General features: G+C 41.0%; 2 long non-coding RNA genes across 4 annotated transcripts in view; both read right to left on the reverse strand.

Moving 5' to 3' along the window:
* LOC110255488 overlaps positions 1–19,239 on the reverse strand; it is a 46,390-nt gene extending 27,151 nt beyond the window's left edge. For 2 of the 3 annotated variants that reach the window (XR_002335871.1, XR_002335869.1), the window contains exons 1-3: positions 18,667–19,239; positions 16,973–17,160; positions 32–214 (exon numbers count right to left, since the gene is read on the reverse strand). This is a non-coding gene — a long non-coding RNA (uncharacterized LOC110255488). The other variant, XR_002335870.1, reaches the window with a different exon arrangement.
* On the reverse strand, positions 12,587–16,892 carry LOC110255490. Its single transcript, XR_002335873.1, has 2 exons — positions 16,753–16,892; positions 12,587–13,171 (listed from the first exon to the last, which is right to left on the reverse strand). It is a non-coding gene; the product is annotated as an uncharacterized LOC110255490 (long non-coding RNA).

Below are 20,635 nucleotides of genomic sequence, written 5' to 3' on the forward strand. Positions count from 1 at the left end.
AGAGACCTTAAAAATGTTGGATTTTCTTTACCTTTTGAGGAAGGCCAGCTGGAGTCTTTGGAAATTATTCCTATTTAATGTGCAGCCACAAACAGTCCTGCTGGTGAGGATGAAATATTATTTTCGTAGATCACATGTGGACACAGCAATGCCATTTCATCAGACTCTCCTTACTGGATGGTGGGACTAGAGTCCAAGGCCAAGGCTGATTCTTCTATGGGATAAACAGGCCAGGGGGGTCTTCAGAATCAGGAGAGAACAAATGGCCTGTGAACACTTGGGGATGTACGTGCAAGTGGCATTCTAAGCATACCCATTCTTTTCTCATAAAAAAATTAAACTGTAGTAAAATATAAATAGCATAAAATGAATCATTTAAATCATTTTTAGGTGCACAGTTTAATAACATTAGGAACATTCATATTGTGGAACATCACCACTAAACAGTTCCTGAATTCTCATCTTCCCAGCCAAAACTCTGTACCCCCTACACAATAACTCCATAGTAACTTCACTTTTCCACCTCCGTCCAGCCTCTGGGAACCACAATTCTACTTTCTGTCTGATTTTAATTCCTCCAGGTATCTCCTATAAATAGAATTATGCAGTATTTTTTATTTTGTGTCTGGCTTATTTCACTTAGCAGAAATCTCTCCAAGGTTTCCTCATGTTGTAGATTGTATCAGAATTTGATTCCTTTTTAAAGGCTGAATAATATTCCACTGTGTCATATTCCACTTTTCTTTATCCACTCATTCATCCATGTACATTTAAATTGCTTCTACCTTTTGCCTTTGGTAATAATGCTGCTGTGAGCATGGGTATATAATCACCTCTTCCAGTTATTTCAGTTATTTTGGGAACACACTCAGAAGCAGAATTGCTGGATCACATATAGTTCTAGTTCTATGTTTTTTGAGGAAACACAACATTGTTTTTCATAGAAGTTGCACTATTTTATATTTCCACCAACTTTGCCCAAGGATTCTGATTTTTCCACATCCTCACAACACTTGTTATTTTCCAATTTTTTTTGTACTTGTCATCCTAATGGGTGTAAAGTGGTACCTCATTGTGGGTTTGATTTGCATTTTCCTAAGGATGTTGAGCAACTTTTTTTGAGGGCTTCACCCTCAGCATATGGACGCTCCCAGGCTAGGTCAAATTGGAGCTGTAGCTGCTGGCCACAGCCACAGCCACAGCCGTAGCCACATCAAATCCGAGCTGCGTGTGCCACCTATACCACAGCTCACAGCAACACTGGATCCTTCACCCACTGAACGAGGCCAGGGATCAAACCCATGTCCTCATGGATCCTAGTTGGGCTTGCTACCTCTGAGACACAAGGAAAACTCCTTGAGCATCTTTTAATGTACCAGTATCTGATGGAGACCAAGGTTCAATTCTTTGGGTATATACCTGGAGGTAGAAGTACATACCATCAAACATTGAAGTAGCCCCCCTAAGGAATTGCTGGGCAATGCTTTGAGTGAGTTACTATAAATCCTTGAGAGTGTAATAAAGCTCTGACTAATCAGAATGTTTAGAGGCAGAAGATAGCCTGGTTAATGGAGAGTTAATTAACCATTCTCCATTTTTGTTCCACTGTTGCTGAAAGTCTCCCCCCAATTTTTTTTTTTAATTTGTTTTTTAGATGAGTTACACAGCCTGCCCTAGGAGGATTTTTCTTTACCCTACAGGGATACTATAAAATGAGCACATGGGGACAATGTTCCTAGTGCGTTATTCTGGAAATTTAGCTTAGAAGTTTTCAAATAGGTATAGTTATGCTCTAGACCAAAAGGAAACTGCTGTATGGGACTGTGAACTCAGAGTTAGGCATTCAGAGATGTGGTTTCAGAAAAGATGTTCTGTAGCTCTTCTTTTTGGCAGTAATTGGAGAACAGTGCCTGTTGTCTATTAAGGCTGCTCCTCCTCGTTCATGAAAATAAAACCATGTCAACTGCAAATAAAAGAATGTTTATCTTTCTATTCTCTATGGAGGGAGTTGGAGGGTCCAGGCTGGGAATGTGCCTTATTCATCCAAACGTGATAGCCCATCCTTGATGTTTCACTGGGAAACAAAGAATGTGCAGATTCACCCAAATTTCACCTCATTGCAAATTGTGATTTTGGCTAGATTCTGTGCTTGTGCATCATGGTACCCCTGGCAGTAGCCTGATGCCAGGCACCTAGTAAATGATCGATAACTACTAACTGAATCAATCAGCAGGGCCTTAACTGCCTCTCGCCCTCATAAAGTGTTCAGGTGGCAGTTCCTTATCAACACTGGGATGGAGCACTTTGTTGGCCAAACTAAATCCCAGATCCTGGGTGCTGCTAGTGCAAACAAGACTATTCTTCACCTGCTACTTGTATCTGTTTTTGATCCTTCCTTTAATTGCACGGGGAATATTTAAAAAAAATTTTTGGCACCTAATGGGGGAAGGAGGCAGGAGAGAAAGGAAGATGTTGGATAAAATGGCAGGAACAACCATTATGAGTATGGGCTAATGGACTGGGTTTCACCTCGTAGTTAGAGGAAGGAGAGCTTGGAGATCAAGAGAAATCTTCTGAAAATGTGAGATTCTGGGCATGGACTCGGCTCTTTTGTGGCTGGGTGACAGTGTGGCTGGGGAGATCTTTACTCACTCTTCTGCATGGGTCTCCTGCCCACTCTGAGCACACTGGAGATAGAAGCCTGGGTGGGAATGGCACTGAAGATGCTCATAGCCCTAGGGGGACAGGGGCTCCCTCAGGTAGCTCTGTGCCAGCAATGGTAGAAGACAAAGGAAATGTGGGTTCCCGGTACCCATGCCAATTGACTAACAGAGTGTGGGCTCATGCAGGCTACTTGCTTGTACTTCCAGAAGCAAAAGGAGGGACACTTTGAAGTTCTCTACTTGAGGATATGTGTTCAAAATCAGTGTGTGTGTGTGTGTGTGTGTGTGTGTGTGTGTGTGTGTGTGTGTTTAATCACCAGCTGGTGAGACCTGGGGATATTCTGTGTGTTTCAAATTAGTATCTACGACTAACCAAGCCCATAGTAAATGGGTAAAGAAAGGGCAACAAATTCTACACACACAAGTTTGTCTATTATTTATGTAAATTTATCTATGACTTGGTGTAAATAATGCTCCCATGCCAAATAAGAAACTCAAGTTTTAATAATTATAATACTTACTATAATAGTACACAATATGTTCTATGTGTAAGGCATGATCTAAGCAACTTATATATTTTAATTAATTTAATCTGCCTCCCAAAAAAGGAGTCTTATTATGAGAAAACTGAGCACAGAGAAGTTAAGTAACTTGGCCAAAATCATAAAGCCAGTATGTGGCAGAGCTGGGATACAAACTCAACACGTTGGGCTCCAGAATCTGAAATCATATATATATACACACACACACATACATACATACACATACAGAGAGAGAGAGAGCGAGAGAAATGCTGACAGTTTTATTGAGATATAATTTATATACCATAAAATCACCCTTTTCAAGTGTACAAATTGGTAGTTTTTAGTATATGCCCAGACTAGTACAACTATCATCACTATCTAATTTTAGAACACTTTTACCACCTCAAAAAGAAACCCTGAACCCAGGAGCACTACTTCTCATTCTCTCTGCCCAGTCCCTGGGAACCATTAATCTACTTTCTGTCTCCATGGATTTGCCTATTCTGGACATTTCATATAAATGGAATTAAAAAATAGAATAAATGGAACCATACAGTATGTCTTTTGTATTTGGTTTCTTTCACTGAGCATGATGTTTTCAAGGTTCATCCATGTGGTAGTATGTATTGGTACTTATACATTTTTATAGCCAAGTAATATCTCATGGTATGAAATACTACATTTTAAGAAGTAAGAGAGGCTACAACTCTATTGTCTTCAAAAAGGAGACCACACCAAAAACCTATAAAAATGTGAAGGCAGAGAACTATAATTCGCATAAGGGAACAAGGAAAAAATACCAGAAAAACAGCTAAGGGATCTGGAAAGTATCAGCCTTCAGGAAAAAAAAGATTTTTGATTGATGATGCTGAAGATGATGCAAGATATTAGAAATAAACTGGAGGCAAAGATTGATAATTTACAGCAAACATTGAGCAAATAAATACAAGATTTAAAACTTAAGCAAGCAACATACAATAACTGAAACAAAAAATTCATTCAAAGCAAGCAATAGCAGGATACAGGAGGCAGAAGAATGAATAAGCGAGGTGGAGGACAGACTAGTGGATATCACCGATGTGGAACAGAAAAAAGAAATAAGATTGAAAAGAAATGAAGATAGTTTCAGAGAACCCTGGGACAATGCTAAATGCACCAGCATCCGTATTATATGGGTGCCAGAAGGAGAAGAGAGGGAGAGAAAGGGACAGAAAAAATATTTGAAGAGATAGTCAAAACTTCCCTAACATGGGGAGTTCCCGTCGTGGCGCAGTGGTTAATGAATCTGACTAGGAACCATGAGGTTGCGGGTTCGATCCCTGCCCTTGCTCAGTGGGTTAAAGATCTGGTGTTGCCATGAGCTGTGGTGTAGGTTGCAGACATGGCTTGGATCCCATGTTGCTGTGGCTCTGGCATAGGCTGGTGGCTACAGCTCCGATTCAACCCCTAGCCTGGGAATCTCCATATGCCTCGGGAGCGGCCCAAGAAATGGCAAAAAGACAAAAAAAAAAAAAAAAAAAAAAAAAAAACCAAAAAACTTCCCTAACATGGGAAAGGAACCACTCACTAAAATCTGGGAAGCACAATGAGTACCATATAAAATAAACCCAAGGAAGAACACCCCAAGACACATATTAATCAAAATGACCAAAATTAAAGACAGAGAAAATATTGAAAGCAGCTAGGGAGGGAACCCTGATAAGGTTATTGGCAGATTTTTTTCAGCAGAAACTCTGCTAGCCAGAAGGGAGTGGCATGATATACTTAAAGTGATGAAAGGAAAAAACCACCAACCAAGATTACTCTACCCAGCAAGGGTATCATTCATATTTGAAGGAGAAATCAAAAGCTTTAAAGACAAGCAAAAGCTAAGAGAATTCAGCAACACTAAACCAGCTTTACAACAAATACTAAAGGAACTTCTTTAGGCAGAAAAGGCTACAACTAGAGACAAAAATACCACAAATGATAAGGCTCACCAGTAAAGGCATATATACAGTAAAGGTAGGAAATCATCCACACACAAATATGCTACGCAAATCAGAAATTGTGAGAAGAGGAAGGTATAAATGCAGGACAATGGAGATGCACCTGCAATTAAGACACCAACAACTTAAAACAATTTTGTATACATATAGACTCCTATATCAAAACTTCAGGATAACTACAAATCAAAAATCTATAATTGATACACACAAGTAAGAAAAATCAACTCAAATGCAATACTAAAGATAGTCATCAAACCACAAGAGGAGAGAACAAGAGAAGAAGGGAAGAAAAAAAGAGCAACAAAAACAAATCCAAAACAGTTAATAAAATGACAGTAAGAACATACATATCAATAACTACCTTAAATGTAAATGGACTAAATGCCCCAACCAAAAGATATAGAATGGCTGAATGGATTAAAAAACAAAATCCATATATACGCTGTCTTCAAGAGACCCACTTCACTTCTAGGGACACATACAAATCAAAAGTGAGAGAATGTAAGAAAATGTTCCATGCAAACAGGAATCAAAAGAAAGCTGGAATAGCAATACTCATATCAGACAAAATAGACCTTAAAATAAATAATATTATAAGAGACAAAGAAGGGCATTACATAATGATCAAAGGATCAATCAAGAAGAAGATATAACAATTGTAAATATGTATGCACCCAAATTAGGATTACCTCAATATATAAAGTAACTGCTAAAAACCTTAAAAGGAGAAATTGATAATAACACAATAATAGTGTGGTACTTTAACACCCCATTTACAGCAATGGAGAGATCATCCAGACACAAAATTAACAAGGAAACAGCCCCTAAATGAAGCTTGAGACCAGATGGACTTAATAGATATTTATAGTACATATCCAAAAGCAGCAGAATACACATTCTTCTCAAGTGCACATGGAACATTCTCTAGGATTGATCACATTCTGGGTCACAAATCAAGTCTCAGTAACTTTAAGAAAATTGAAATCATATCAAGAATCTTTTCCAACCACAATGTTATGTAACTGGAAATCAGTCACAAGAACAAAATTGCCAAAAACACAAACATGTGGAGACTAAACAACATGCTACTAAACAACCAATGGATCACTGAAGAAATCAAAGAGGAAATTAAAAAATACCTAGAAGCAAATGACAACAAAGATACAACACTCCAAAACCTATGGCAGAGCTCCTGTCGTGGTGCAGTGGAAATGAATCTGACTAGGAACCATGAAGTTGCGGGTTTGATCCCTGGCCTTGCTCAGTGGGTTAGGATCTGGTGTTGCTATGAGCTGTGGTGTAGGTCAAAGATGCAGCTTGGATCTGGTGTTGCTGAGGCTCTGGCATAGGCCAGTAGCCACAGCTCTGATTCGACCTCTAGCCTGGGAACCTTCATATGTTGCGGCCTTCCAAAGACCAAAAAAAAAAAAAAAAAAAAAAGACAAAACCTATGGGATGCAGCAAAAGCAGTTCTAAGAGGGAAGTTTGTAGCAATACAAGCCCACCTCAGGAAGCAAGATAAAGCTTAAATAAACAAGCTAACTTTACATCTAAAGCAGCTAGAGAGAGAAGGACAAGACCTAAAGCTAGCAGAAGGAAAGAAATCATAAAAATCAGAGCAGAAATCAATGAAATAGAAATGAAGAAAACCAAAGAAAAGATCAATGAAACTAAAAGCTGGTTCTTTGAAAAGATCAACAAAATTGATAAACCCTTAGCCAGACTTATCAAGAAAAAAAGAGAGAGGACTCATCAGTAAAATTAGAAATGAAGAAAGAGAAGTTACAATGGACATCATAGAAATACAAAGGATCATAAGAGACTACTACATGCAACTATATGCCAATAAAATGGAAAACCTAGAAGAAATGGACAAATTCTTAAAAAAGTACAATCTTCTAAGACTTAACCAAGATGAAATAGAAAAGATGAATGGACCAATCACAAGTACTGAAATTGAAACTGTGATTAAAAAACTTCCAACAAACAAAAGTCCAGGACCAAATGGCTTCACAGGCTAGTTCCATCAAACATTTAGAGAAGAGCTAACACCTATCTTTCTGAAACTATTCCAAAAAGTTTCAGAGGAAGGAACACTCCTAAACTCATTCTATGAGGCCACCATCACCCTGACACCAAAACCAGACAAAGATACCACAAAAAAAGAAAACTACAGGCCAATTTCATTGATGAACACAGATGCAAAAATCCTCAACAAAATACTAACAAACCACATCCAACAATACATTAAAAAGATTGTATATCATGATCAAGTGGGATTTATCCCAGGGATGTAAAGATTCTTCAATATCCACAAATCAGTGTGATACACATTAACGAACTGAAGAATAAAAACCATATGATCCTCTCAACAGATGCAGAAGAAGCCTCTGACAAAATCCAACACCCATTTCTGATAAAAACTCTTCAGAAAGTGGGCATAGAGGGAACCTACCTCTATGTAAAAAGGCCACATATGGGAGTTCCCATTGTAGCGCAGCAGACACAAATCCAACTAGGTAGGAACCATGAGGTTGCTGGTTCAATCCCTGGCCTCGCTCAGTGGGTTAAGGATCCTGTGTTGCTGTGAGCTGTCATGTGGGTCACAGACGCAGCTCAGATCCTGCATTGCTGTGGCTGTGGCGTAGGCCAGCAGCTGTACCTCTGATTAGATCCCTAGCCTATGAGCCTCCATATGCTGCAGATGCAGTGCTGGAAAGACAAAAGACAAAAAAAAAAAAAAAAAAAAAAAAAAAAAAAAAAAAGGGCCACATATGACAAAGCCAGAGCTAGCATCATTCTCAATGGTGAAAAGCTGAAAGAATTCTCACTGAGATCAGGAAAAAACAAGGATGTCCTCTCTCACCACTACTATTCAACATAGTTTTAGAAGTCCTAGTGATAGCAATCAGAGAAGTAAAAGAAATAAAAGGAATCCAAATTGGAAAGGAAGAAATAAAACTATCACTATTTGCAGATGACATGATACTATACCTAGAAAATCCTAAAGATGCTACCAGAAAACTGTTAGAGCTCATCCATGAATTTGGCAAAGTTTCAGGATACAAAATCAATACACAGAAATTGACTGCATTTCTATATACTAACAATGAAAGATCAGAAAGAGAATTTAGGGAAACAATCCATTTTACGATCACATCAAAAAAATAAAATACCAAGGAATAAACTTACCTAGAGAGACAAATGACCTGTACTCTGAAAACTATAAAATGCTGATGAAAAAAATCAAAGATGACACAAACAGATGGAAAGACATACCATGCTCTTGGGTTGGAAGAATCAATATTATCCAAATGATCATACTACCCAAGACAATCTATAGATTAAATGCAATCCCTATCAAATTACCAAGGACATTTTTCACAGAACAAAATATTTTAAAGTTTGTTTGGAAGCACAAAAGACCCAGAATAACCAAAGACATCCTGAGAAAGAAAAATGGAGCTGGATGAATCAGGCTCCCTGACTTCAGACTATACTACAAAGCTACAGTCATCAAAACCATATGGCACTGGCACAAAGACATAAATATAGATCAGTAGAACAGGATAGAAAGCCCAGAATTAAACTCATGCACTTAAAGTCATCTAAGCTATGACAAAGGAGGCAAGAATATACAATGGAGAAAAGACAGCCCTTTAAATATGTGGTGCTGGGAAAACTGGACAGCCACATGTAAAAGAATGAAATTAGAACACTGCGTAACACCATACACAAAAATAAACTCAAAATGGATTAAAGACCTAAAAATAAGACCAGACACTATAAAACTCTTAGAGGAAAATGTAGGCCAAACACTCTCTGACATAAACCACAGCAATATCTTCTCAGATCTGCCTCCTAGAATAATGACAATAAAAACAAAAATAAACAAATGGGACTTAATTAAAAAGTTTCTGCACAGCAAAGGAAACCCTAAAAAAATGAAAAGACAATCCACAGAATAGGAGAAAATATTTGCAAATGAAGCAAGGAATTAATCTGCAAAATTTATAAACAACTTCTGCAGCTCCCTAACGAGAAAACAACCCCATCAAAAAATGGGCAGAAGATCTAAACAGACAGTCCTCCAAAAAAGACATATAGATAGCCAAAAAGCACATGAAAAAATGTTCAACACCACTGATTATTAGAGAAATGCAAATCAAATCCACTATGGGATACCACCTTACACCAGCCAGAATGGCCATCGTCCAAAAGTCTACAAACAATAAGTGCTGGAGAGGGTGTCGAGAAAAGGGAACCCTATTATGCTGTTGGTGGGATTGGAAATTGGTGCAACCACTGTGTAAAACAGTGTGAGATTCCTCAGAAAATTAAAAATAGAATTATCACTTGATCCAGCAATTCTACTCCTGGGCATCTATCCAGAGAAAACCAAGACTTGTAAAGATACATGTATTCCAATGTTCACTGCAGCCCTATATGCAATATCCAAGACATGGAAACAACCTAAATGTCCATCGACAGAGGAGTGGATCAAGAAGATGTGGTACATATCCACAATGGAATATTACTCAGCCATTAAAAGGAAAGAAATAATGGCATTTTTCAGCAACCTGGATGGACCTAGAAATTATCATGCTAAGTGAAGACAGACACCCACATCATATGCTATCACTTACATGTGTAATTTAAAAAAAGGACACAATGAACTTCTTTACAGAACAGATACTGACTCATAGACTTTGAAAAACTTATGGTTTCCAAATGAGACAGGTTGGGGGGTGGGGGGATGTGCCTGGGGTTTGGGATGGAAATGCTATAAAATTGGGTTGTGATAATTGTTGTACAACTATAAATGTAACAAAATTCACTGAGCAATTTTAAAAAATACTACATTTTATATATCCATTCATTAATTGATGGACATTTGGGTTGTTTCCACTTTTTGGCTATAATGAGTAAAGGTACTATGGACTAGCACAATATAGTGACTGCCATAAGCTTTTAAAAACATAAAACCAGCATACATTTCACATGTAGTGACTAATTCCTAAAGGATTAAAAAACTGCCCTTCTAAACCCAGGCAGGCACAACTCTGCCCAATGTATTCATGGAGCTGACAAAGGTGGTGGTGATCACACCAGACAATGTGTATGAAAGTGCTTTCTGATACTTGAAAGAATCCGTCCAAGCATTAGTCATCAGTGATGCAAGCCTGTCCACTTATTGAGAGTCTGATTAGATACTTGAGGATAGGTGGTTGGAAAATTGATATTTTATTGCTAAAAACATCATTTTAAAAGGTTCCACAGTATGTTATTTGTGAAACAAAAGGGCCCCCTGGCATATCCACAGTCAGCCACAATGGGCTCTTCTTCCACAAATGCCTTTGTGGGTCCCAGGGATAACAGACCCTCTGATAGCATTTTCTTCTTTCCTGTGTGTTGTTCACCATTGCTCATTATTTCTCATGGGAATGAAAAACAAATTTAAATCTCTAGCCCAGTTAGGAATATGTTTGGCTGCAGGTAACAGAAAACCTAATGGTGGCTTAAACAAAACTGGATTTTTTTCTCACACAAGAAGCCTGAAGTTTGCTTTGGTGGCTCAATGACGTCAGGGCAGATGTCTCTGTTTATGTCTCATATTCACAGGAAGGTTGCCCAGCTTGAGGCATCGGGTCTGTTTTCAACACAGAAAGGGGGTTGGGAAGGGGAGGTGTCAGAAAAGCAGAAGCATTCCCAAAAGCCCCTAGCTGACTTCCTTCTCTTGGCCACAGAGTTCAAATGACCAGGTGCTAGAATGGAGGCATGTAAAAGAAAAGAGAGTGGGAATCAGTGTTGAAATTTTTTTTTTTTTAAGTTAGCCACACTCTCCCTTTGAGAAAAGGTTAGGAAATCTAGAAAGACAGGAGGAAGAGGCCACAGCTCTGATGGAAGAGGCTGGCACAACTCCCTCTCTTTTCCAGTCGCTGTGTCCAGTGAAGTTCTCCCTTTACTTTCCTGCTTTCAGACTTGGGGTTATCCTGGAACCACTCATCTCCCCATAGACACTGGTTTGGCTTCATAATGGTTGAACGCATGTCTGGATGCTTTAGTGATGTGACCATAGTACATTGTGACATGATATGCTCTTGAGACATTGTGACCGGAACCCATCTGGCTGGCTGAGCAATGTCTAAATCCCAGCAAGTGTGTCCAGGAATCTAGGGCCAACCTGGAGTGTCAAAAGGCTTCTGCAAAGAGTTTTCTGAATCTGCCCCACTTTGTTAGGATTAAGATGTTCTCAACGACAGGGCTGGGGTCTCACCTTCAATTAGGTCTCCCCTTTCTGTGTACAGAACAGTCCTGGGCACATAGATGGGTCTCAGCAAATGTTTGATGAGTAAACTCACATTTCTGTGACTGGTCCAATATGTGTCACTTGATATGAAGTGTGCCAAGAAAGCCACTCACTCATTTGTCCAGTAAGCACTTGAGTGATTTAATCTGTGAACAAATTACTTCAATACAGTTTGCAGAAATAAAGTTCTCCATCCTTTGAAGTGGGTTAATTGTCAACCGATATTTTATCTATGTTCATTCATCCGGCAATTAGTGAGAGCTTAAAAAGCATCAGGCATTGTGCTAGGCACACAGAGACAGAGGTGTAATGCTGCCTGCCTGGACTCAGAGGGAAATGGGCTAGACAGGCATGTCAGCAACGGGACCAGGGATCTGAGAATGGCTGCATCAAAGCACTGTGGGCTCACAGCAGGGGGGGCTGGGGTGGGGTGGAGTGTGACTCAAGGCTCGGAGGAGTTGTGGGGTTGTGCAATTTGATTGGCTGCCAGAGTCTTCTTCCACAGACATTCCAAGCTGACTGCTGGCTTGGTTCCACTAAGAAGGTCGGAGGGACATGACCCTGTCTGGTTTCCCCCCTAGTTGGGTTCACTAGTGAGAGCATGCTACTCCCTGGAGACCAGCTACACACATGCTCCAAATCTGCTCCCTTAAGGAACAGGACAAAGGAAAATACTGAGAGTAAGGATGAGGTTCAGGAAGCCAGAGAACCAGGTGCCTTTTGAGGGGGGTAGCCGAACCTCCTTTCATTCCCCAAAATCCAGCATGCACATCTCTGTTTTTTTCAGAGGAAATGGGGTGAGGTGTTGGGGGGATGTTTGGAAAGGGCTGTCTCTACACGATGGCTCAGTGCATGAGACAGTCTGAGGGCAGGGCAAATGCTACATAACTTTCTCCACAAAAAAATGTCAATTAAGAAAAAAAAACCAACATATTTTTGGAAGCCTCTTACTCCCTCATTCAAAAGAAAACAGCTTTATGGAGTCCGGGAGTGGGGGTAGGGGGCACGGTGTGTGTGTGTATTCTTGTAACTTAGATGACCCACTGATATGAATAGTGCAACAGTGTTGACCAAAAAATACTTGAGACTTAGCAGCAAAAGTCAGTCTTGTGATCTTTTATTGTCAAGTAAGAATGGAGGCCATGGCACAAAGCTGGGGGAAGAGGAGAGCAGTGTGGAGTGGGTGGCCCTAAGACTGCAGGTCTGGGGCCCTCATCACATACTACAGCTAGTGCCGGAGTTAGTAAAGCCAGTCGGATGAGGCAAGAAGTTCAGAGGGACATTTCCAAACTGGCTGTACTTGAAGCCCTTTCTGCAAATAAGGTTTGGACTTTCTGCTGTCCTTTTAATATTTAGTATGCATTAACATAACAAATGAGTTAAATCTGCAAGTGGGAAAGCACATATGTAATTCTTTATCCAACAATCTCACCAAGCATTTCATATACAGCCTGTTTCTGCCTTTGGACTTCTGGCTATTCTAGACACTGCTCACTCCTATTTTATAGATGGTGAAGTTGAGGGAGCAGAAATGAAGCATCTTCACAGAGAATTAATCCTGCAAAAGAACCAAGAGCTGCGAGGGTGCTGACTGCCAGTTCCTGGCTCTGAGAGTGGCACTGGGCTTCCTTCTCTTCTTGTGGGAATAACAGCTGATACATTGGCTTCAGACTTTGACTTTACAGTCTGGAAAACAATCATTTGTTGTAAAGGTAGTGAAATGCCTACGTCTTAGTCCTTTGGTCAAGGCAACTTCCTTGAAAATGCTTTAAAGTAAGTTGATGAATTCCAGACCCAGCTGTTTTGTCTCAATTTCAACAGTGGCTCATCCACAAATAACCAAAAAAAAAAAAAAAAAAAAAAAAAAAGCAAAACCTGTGGCTATACTCAGTTCCTTGTTTCTTTGATTGAATTGATCCTTCTTTAAAATGCTTATTGAATTTACTGGCCAATTTAATTAAAAGAGTTAAAAGAGTACAACTTCTTCCATGGAAGAATTGTGTCTGTGCCTTTTTCATGACTGCCCTTAGGCGACATAATGCTTAGAGCTGGGTTGGGGGTCAAGCAAGTTAAAAACAATTCTTTCCTAAGGCATAAGCTTGTCCCTGCATGACCCCTAGGCATCTCAATAGAGTCAAGAGGTGAATATAGTTTTTTTTTTTTTTTTTTTTTTAATTTGTTTTGTTGTTGCTGTTGTCTTGGCTGGGCCCATGGCAAATGAAGTTCCCTGGCCAGGGATCAGACCTGTGCCACAGCAGTGACCAGAGCTGCTGCAGTGACAATGCCAGATCCTTAATCCGCTGAGCCAGCAGGGAACTCCTGAGTTTAGGGGTTTTTAGACAAAACTGGGAGGCTGCATGATTCATGTTGAACTGTTCATACTCAAAATGAGTCTCATAGGCAAGAACTAGAAATTGGCCTAAGAGACAATGGGAACCACTTTCAGTCAATTAAACCTTGAAATAAGCAGAGATTTTTATTTTTTTAAAATTTGAGTCAGAAGTTAAGCTGTAAGAAGCTACAATCCTGCAGTATGGAATATGCTCCTTGTCTATTAAATACTATTTAATAACAACTAATGGTTTTGAACAATGTTTTGATCCAGGTTTTGGCTGAAATTTTTTACATATTATGTCATTTAATCCTTACAACAAGGACATAAAACACATACTCTTACAATTTCTCAGAGAAGAAAGAATGCGATTTTAGGGAATCTTGCAGGATTTGAACCCTTATCTGCCTGACTTCCAGTAACCATACACCTACCTAGTTCTATGCTGTATTAATATTTATTACCATGCCTGCCATGAATAAGGTACTTCTCACATGTTCACAACCATAAAAGCCATCCAAGATGGCCTCAAAGATGGCAGTCTGGGTTCTGGTCTTGGGCTACCTTGTAAAAGTCAAGAATTTCATCAGCTGAGCTATATGAAGCACAGACTCTGAATGAAGACATTTCTACTGAGAATGGCGTGGAGGAACGACTTCTAGAGATTCTTTGGAAAAAAAGGAAAAGAGGGTTTCAAACCATATGAGTACCTTAGGCCTGGAGATTAGGGAGTCAGGAATGAGAGAAGCAAGGGCCTCAGGCAAAAATATAAAAACTCGATTTTAGTTTGACACGGTGGCAACTTGCCTTAAAAGAGAGAGGAGGAGCTGGGAGAGGTATGGTAGGGAACAGAGGAAAGATGGTGTTTCAGGTTTTTTTGTGTTTTTGTGTTTGGTTTTGTTTTTATAAAGTCATTCCCTGTAGTCTGCTACAGTTAAAAGTGAAGGGATAGAGGGGGTCAGATAGAAACAAAGTGCAGAGGGAGAATTGAAGGGAGCCGGGAGAACAGAAAGTAAAAGATCACAGGAGAGGTAAGAAGAAAGCCAGAGGTAGCACAAAGCCCCAGGGAAGAAGCGTGGCAGCGAAGGAGGAGGCAAGTTTAATCAGCTTCGCCTAAGGCTGCTGCATTTAAATCAAGGATGCAGGGCGGAGGAGAGCAGCCATTCTGGAAAGGCGAGGGTCAACAGTGGTGTCAGCAACAGCTCTTTGGTGGCAAAGGGACGAGGGTGGGCAGACAATGGGAGGAGCCTGGTTGCAAGAATGATGAAACAAAGGCCAACCAAGAAAATGATGGCAGGATAGAGGCAGAACTGCTGTGTCCCCAAGGGGTTTTCAAGGGGCTGGGAGTTGCCCTCCCCTGCTGGTGAGAGCCGGATGGTTAAGGCATGAATGACCACAGGAGGCAGGGGAAATTTGGGGGAATCATAAAGTGAATATTTAGATGTGTCTCGGAAAGCTGAAGTTCACTGTGGCTGTAAACTGTGAACAAATTTGCCCCGGGCACATACAGCTTTGTTCCATATGGCCAGCATAATGCTGACCACAAAGACACCTGATTTGGTTATTAGTGGCTGAAACACTAGCCCGGTTCTGCCACAACCTGTCTGGGAGTTTGCTTTCTGATGGAGGAAGCAGGAGGCTGGGAGGAGGCGCCAGAGGGACAGGTGTGGATGAAAGTAAAATATAAATGCTACAAAAAATGGCTCTCTTAAAAAAAAAAAAAAAGTGTTTTTCTGAGGAGAGAGTCCAGTGAACTTGATTACGGACAGGGTGGAAGCAAGGGGAGGCTGTGGGTTCTGGTTCAGACAGGCCAGAGGCTAAAATTTGGTCCTGTCACTTTTAAATTCAGTCTGGGCAAGTTATGCCCTTTCCTGGGCCTCACCTGTAGAAGTGCAACCCCTGACAGGATATCATGGATGGATGTTGTGCAGAGATCAAGTGTCTGGAGATGGGCTGATAAATCAGCTGTAAGATTGACAGGTATGGAGGCAGGGCATGAGGGCAGAACAGTCTAGAAGGACCCAGAGAGTGAACTTCCCAAGGATCAGATTTTACTATGCTGTTGAGTAATGAAAAAAATCTAATTCCAGAGCCACCCTTCTTTCAGTATGACTGTTGCGCTGCATCCCACAGACCTACAAGCCCTATACTCTCCTAGTTTCAAGACTGAATTCTGAGAATTTATCTAAACACTTAATTCCTTTTAAGCCAATTAAATCAAACTCACCAACAAACCAGTCTTGGCAATGCCATTTGGAGGCAGAGATACCTCATATTTATAAGGTGTGCAAAAGCACACCTATATCTGTATAGACACAGAGATCTCATAGTTTTCCTATTAGAGTTTAAAAGGCCTCCTTTTCCTGCTTCACCTGCAGGGATGAAAGTGCCTGAGAGCCCAGGTGTATCATTTACATCTCAAAGGCATTAGAAGAAAAATACCTATTCCTTCTAGAAAGCTAACTTTCTCTAACAGGTTTATACAAAAACCAATGTTAGAAGGTCAAGAGTCCCGTCTTGGGCATTTTGAGGATTTTTTTTTTTTTTTTTCAGTTTCTAAATAGCCAATTCAGTTTAAACAAGTTATAGACAATAATACGTATTCACTCGCATTCCCATGCTTCATTTTCAGAGGAACAAGACTCAGCATTCAAGTGTACTTTCACCTCAGCAGTTAGCTCAGTGTCTGTGGACTTTCTTAATACAAAAAGCAAGGACTGGCCCACAGCTGTGGCCACATCTTTCTTCCCACCATAATGGCAGCCAATATATCCCCAACAGCACTAGGGGTGTCTATGAGTTCTCCGTACTCTGATGGGCCCCCATTCATCAAGGACAGACATCATAGGCCACCCTGGAAATTCCCCTTGCCATTTTGGGGATTCTCCCAACCCATCCCCCCACACCCATCTGTCCCACAACTTCCAGGTCCTACCTGTTAGTTGTGGCCACCTCCTGCAACTTCCCATTCCACATCCCTTTTTCTTGACATCTTAGTGCTCCTGGGAGATTCCTTGGCCTCCTGGATGCTCTGCCAGGTTTTGAGCTGTACCCTGCAGACCTGCAAGCCCTGTACTTGCCCAGCTTCAGGACCAAGGAAAAAGCCCAGAGTCAGCCACAGAGACATCAATGGTTTAATGGATAGGGAGACTTACCTGTTTGAAGCAAGGTCGTGGAGTGAGATCTGGACAGTGGAGATGGGCAGTCTTCACTCTTGGGAGGAGGTAGAGGTTGCCAGTTATAGAGGGAATTGATATCAGGTTGGTTCATTGGTTACCAAGGAAACCAGCAGAGAGTCTCGCCCCTCACCTGTTGATAAGCTAACAGGTGAAGATGTTCTGATCTGAGGGATAGAAGGATCATTAGCTGTGGTGGGAGTTGGGGACAGGTATGTAGAAATGTCAGTCATGTGGGCAGGGTGTAGGTGAAGCAGGCGCTGCCCTAGCAGGAGCTGTATGGAGAGCAGAACAGCCATCTCGGGGGCCCGACCCTATAATGACCATGGAGGACAAACCATATCTAATTTCAAAATAAAAGGTGCCAAATTTTAAGAGTCTGAGAGTTGAATACCATGAATATCAACTTTTTTAAAAAAATAAGCTTATCATGGTATGTTTATTAAATACAGCAATTATAACTATCTATCTATCTATCTGACCATTCCTGGATACTCTTTGCAAACTGAGAAATCCCTATCACTACCTTTTAAACATGCAAGTTTGAGCTCATGAAGTGCAAGGAAAGTCAATTTTATAACTGCTGTTAGTGCCACATTCAGACAGTGAAAGCGCCGTTTAAAAAACCTTTAGGTAAATATTTGAAATATTCTAAAACTGACATTCTGAATGATATTCTGATACCACTTCAATAATGTTTTATAAAATTCAGAGGAAAAATAGAATTAAGTAAATTTGAACTTTCCCTTTCCGAGGCAGTTAAAGGCCGCACTATTTGCATATTCTAATGTGGGATCACTGTAGCTCAAGGTACAAAGCTTCAAAAGAAACTGTCCCTCTCAGGCCAACAGAGCAGGAGCCATTAACCTTCGACCTTTCATCTGTCTAAGACAGAAATCAAAGTCTCTTCTTTTCAGAGTGGCTTCTGAGTAACCACCCAGCACAACCCATGCTTTCCAGAACTGTCTTTGGAAGTACAATTAGAAGGTTTAAAAAGCAGAAACACAAGCTCCATCCTATTTACACATTTAAAGTAAAGGTCATTCTCAGAAACTGGGCTTCCCAGATTTCTCCCCTTGAAATCCCTTAAGATATGTAATACCAACATAAAGGGAATCACAAATCCAGTTTTCAGAAAATGGCATTAAATATAGATTTAAACTTTGACCTTTAGTCCCAAGTGAGAGGACAAAAAATTCTCTTTACAGTGAAGGGCATGTTGCTACTAAGCTTCAATGAGTAGGGGAGAACCTGCCTGGTAGTAGCCAGGATTAAGAAGCACCAATCGATTTACCTCCAATGCAGGTGTGCTGCAAATCCGCTGGGTCTAGATGTAGCGCGTGATTGGGCCAGGCTCATCTATATTCTAGAGTTTGTAGAAGTAGCTTCTGGGAAACGGGGGTCTTTTTGGCTTGGGGAATTGACGTTGCCACGGCAATATTTGAAATGCATTCAGAGTGAGCAGGAGTAAGAGATGGAATACACAGGGTCTACCACTCCACATTAGGGTCATGAGCAATAGGTGGGAAGTCCGTGGATAGCGCAATGATGGATTGGCCAGACAGGGAAATCATGGAGACCCAGAGCATTCATATTTTTACATCCCTTATTAACCTGAGTGCTCTGCAGGTGCTGACCAGGGCCCCAGGCGGATGACCTACTCTGTAACTCACCTCCATGTAACATCCTTGACAAGTTGATACTGAGGCCCAGGTAGGGGAGGAGGCAGATGATGGACAATAGGAAAGGGAGCTTATTGTAGAAAGGGACTATCGGTTATGTGCATACCCGCAGCCAAGAAGAAACACTCTCTGATTGCTCACACTTGGGGGCTCAGCAAATGTTTGTTGATTGAGTATATGAGGGAAGGAAGAAAATTATTTGATGGGAGGTGCTCATCCAGTCCAAATCTTTTAAGATAAAGAAATGAAAGCCTAGAGTGGTGAAATAACTTGATTGAGGTGCCATTACATGTTGGTTGCAAAAAGAGTGAGAACAAGAGTTATAAGGATGATGATATTAACATAATAAAGTGCTTAAATTGTGTATCTGCTAATATTGGTGATTTTTAGTTGGCTCTTAGCTCCTTATTTTTCTATTTTCTCCAAGGTTTAGAAGCATGAAAACTACATTTCCCAGAATTCTTTGCAAGCTTCAGTTAGGTTCTGTCACTGGGAAGCACTCACAGAACCTTGGGAAATGGGTTCAAGGGAGAAGTGATTACATCAATATTTTAACTAATTAAGTGTCTGGTCCAGGTGGCAGCAGCAGCAGGTTCCTTCTGAACCAGGGGGTGGCGTCTTCCTGCAGTTACTGAGCTCTCTCTGGGTAATATTGCCTTCCTGCTTTTGCTCCAACAGCCTGTCCAAAACCCTAGTAATCTTTGGTATTACATCTCCCCTGATGAGAGTTCCCTGGTGGTCCTAGTGGTTAAGGATTCAGCATTTTCATAGCTGTGGCTTGGGTTCCATCCCTGGCTCTGGAACTTTTGCATGCCACAAGCATGCCCCCTCCTCCAAAATCTCCCCTGACAAACCACCCAAAGTGCTTCATGTGGATTCTCTCATTAAATTCACAGAGAAACATATGAGATGTGAGCTATTAGAACTATCTTCTTGTTTTACAGATGAGGAAACTGAGACTAAGAAACACTAAATGAGTAGCCAAAGATCATATCACCATATGGCAGATATGGTAGTGGCAGAGAAGGGATATAAGCCAGGGCTATCTGATGCCTAAATCCACATATTTAACCCTGTACCTCAAGAGCAACCCTGCTTTTCCCATCAGATTTTTTTACTGAGGTGGTCTGAGGGTGATGGGGTCTTCCTACCCTGCTGTGTGGGACTGATTGCAATGGGCCCTCTTCTTGAGAATGCTCCTTCTCCAGGACCCTTGTTTTTCTTACCTCTTGACCTGAGCCTCATGAGGACTTATTTCCTCCATCAGGAACTTTAAGGATAGTATATATATATCTTTTAGGAGCAGAGTAACTAAGGGTGTGATGCTATTGCCTGGAAAGCAGAGAGGTTAACTTGAGTGAGGATTTGAAAGAAGAGTAGATGTGGGATGAATAGGCCCAGAGTTATTACACAGCAGACAGCACCCTTTTCTGTCAGGCCAGCACTGAGGGTCCAGCCCCTGGCTGGGGGTGGAAAGGAGTCAGAGGACTAAGGATTGAAGGAGTGGGTTTCCGTAAATGGCATAGAATGGTGCCTAGCTTACTGTGAGCCCTCAATAAATGTTAGCTTACAAAAAGGCCACTAGGCATGAGGTACTGCAAGAGATACCAAGACAAATAAAAGCTAAGGCAGCCCCAGGGGATGTTCTACCAGGAAAGGCTGAGACATGTACTCATCCACCTGAGAGGGAAGGGCTGTGAAGCCAGCACAGGCGTGCTGTCAGGGTGTTGGGGAGGGGAAGGGGTTTGTGCAGGCTCTGGGCTTTGAGTAGTCTCTTAAAGTGGGGACAGCATGAGGAAGAGTTGATAGTGGAGGGACACCTTGCCTCAGAAAAGAAACTGTAGTCAGAGGTATCTCGAAATGACCAAGAAAGGATTAATCTCCAAAATACATAAACATCTCATTCAGCTTTATACCCAAAAAACCAAACAACCCAATTAAAAAATGGCTAGAAGAGCTA

Source organism: Sus scrofa, chromosome 1 (genome assembly GCF_000003025.6).
Source record: "Sus scrofa isolate TJ Tabasco breed Duroc chromosome 1, Sscrofa11.1, whole genome shotgun sequence".
Classification (NCBI taxonomy): domain Eukaryota; kingdom Metazoa; phylum Chordata; class Mammalia; order Artiodactyla; family Suidae; genus Sus; species Sus scrofa.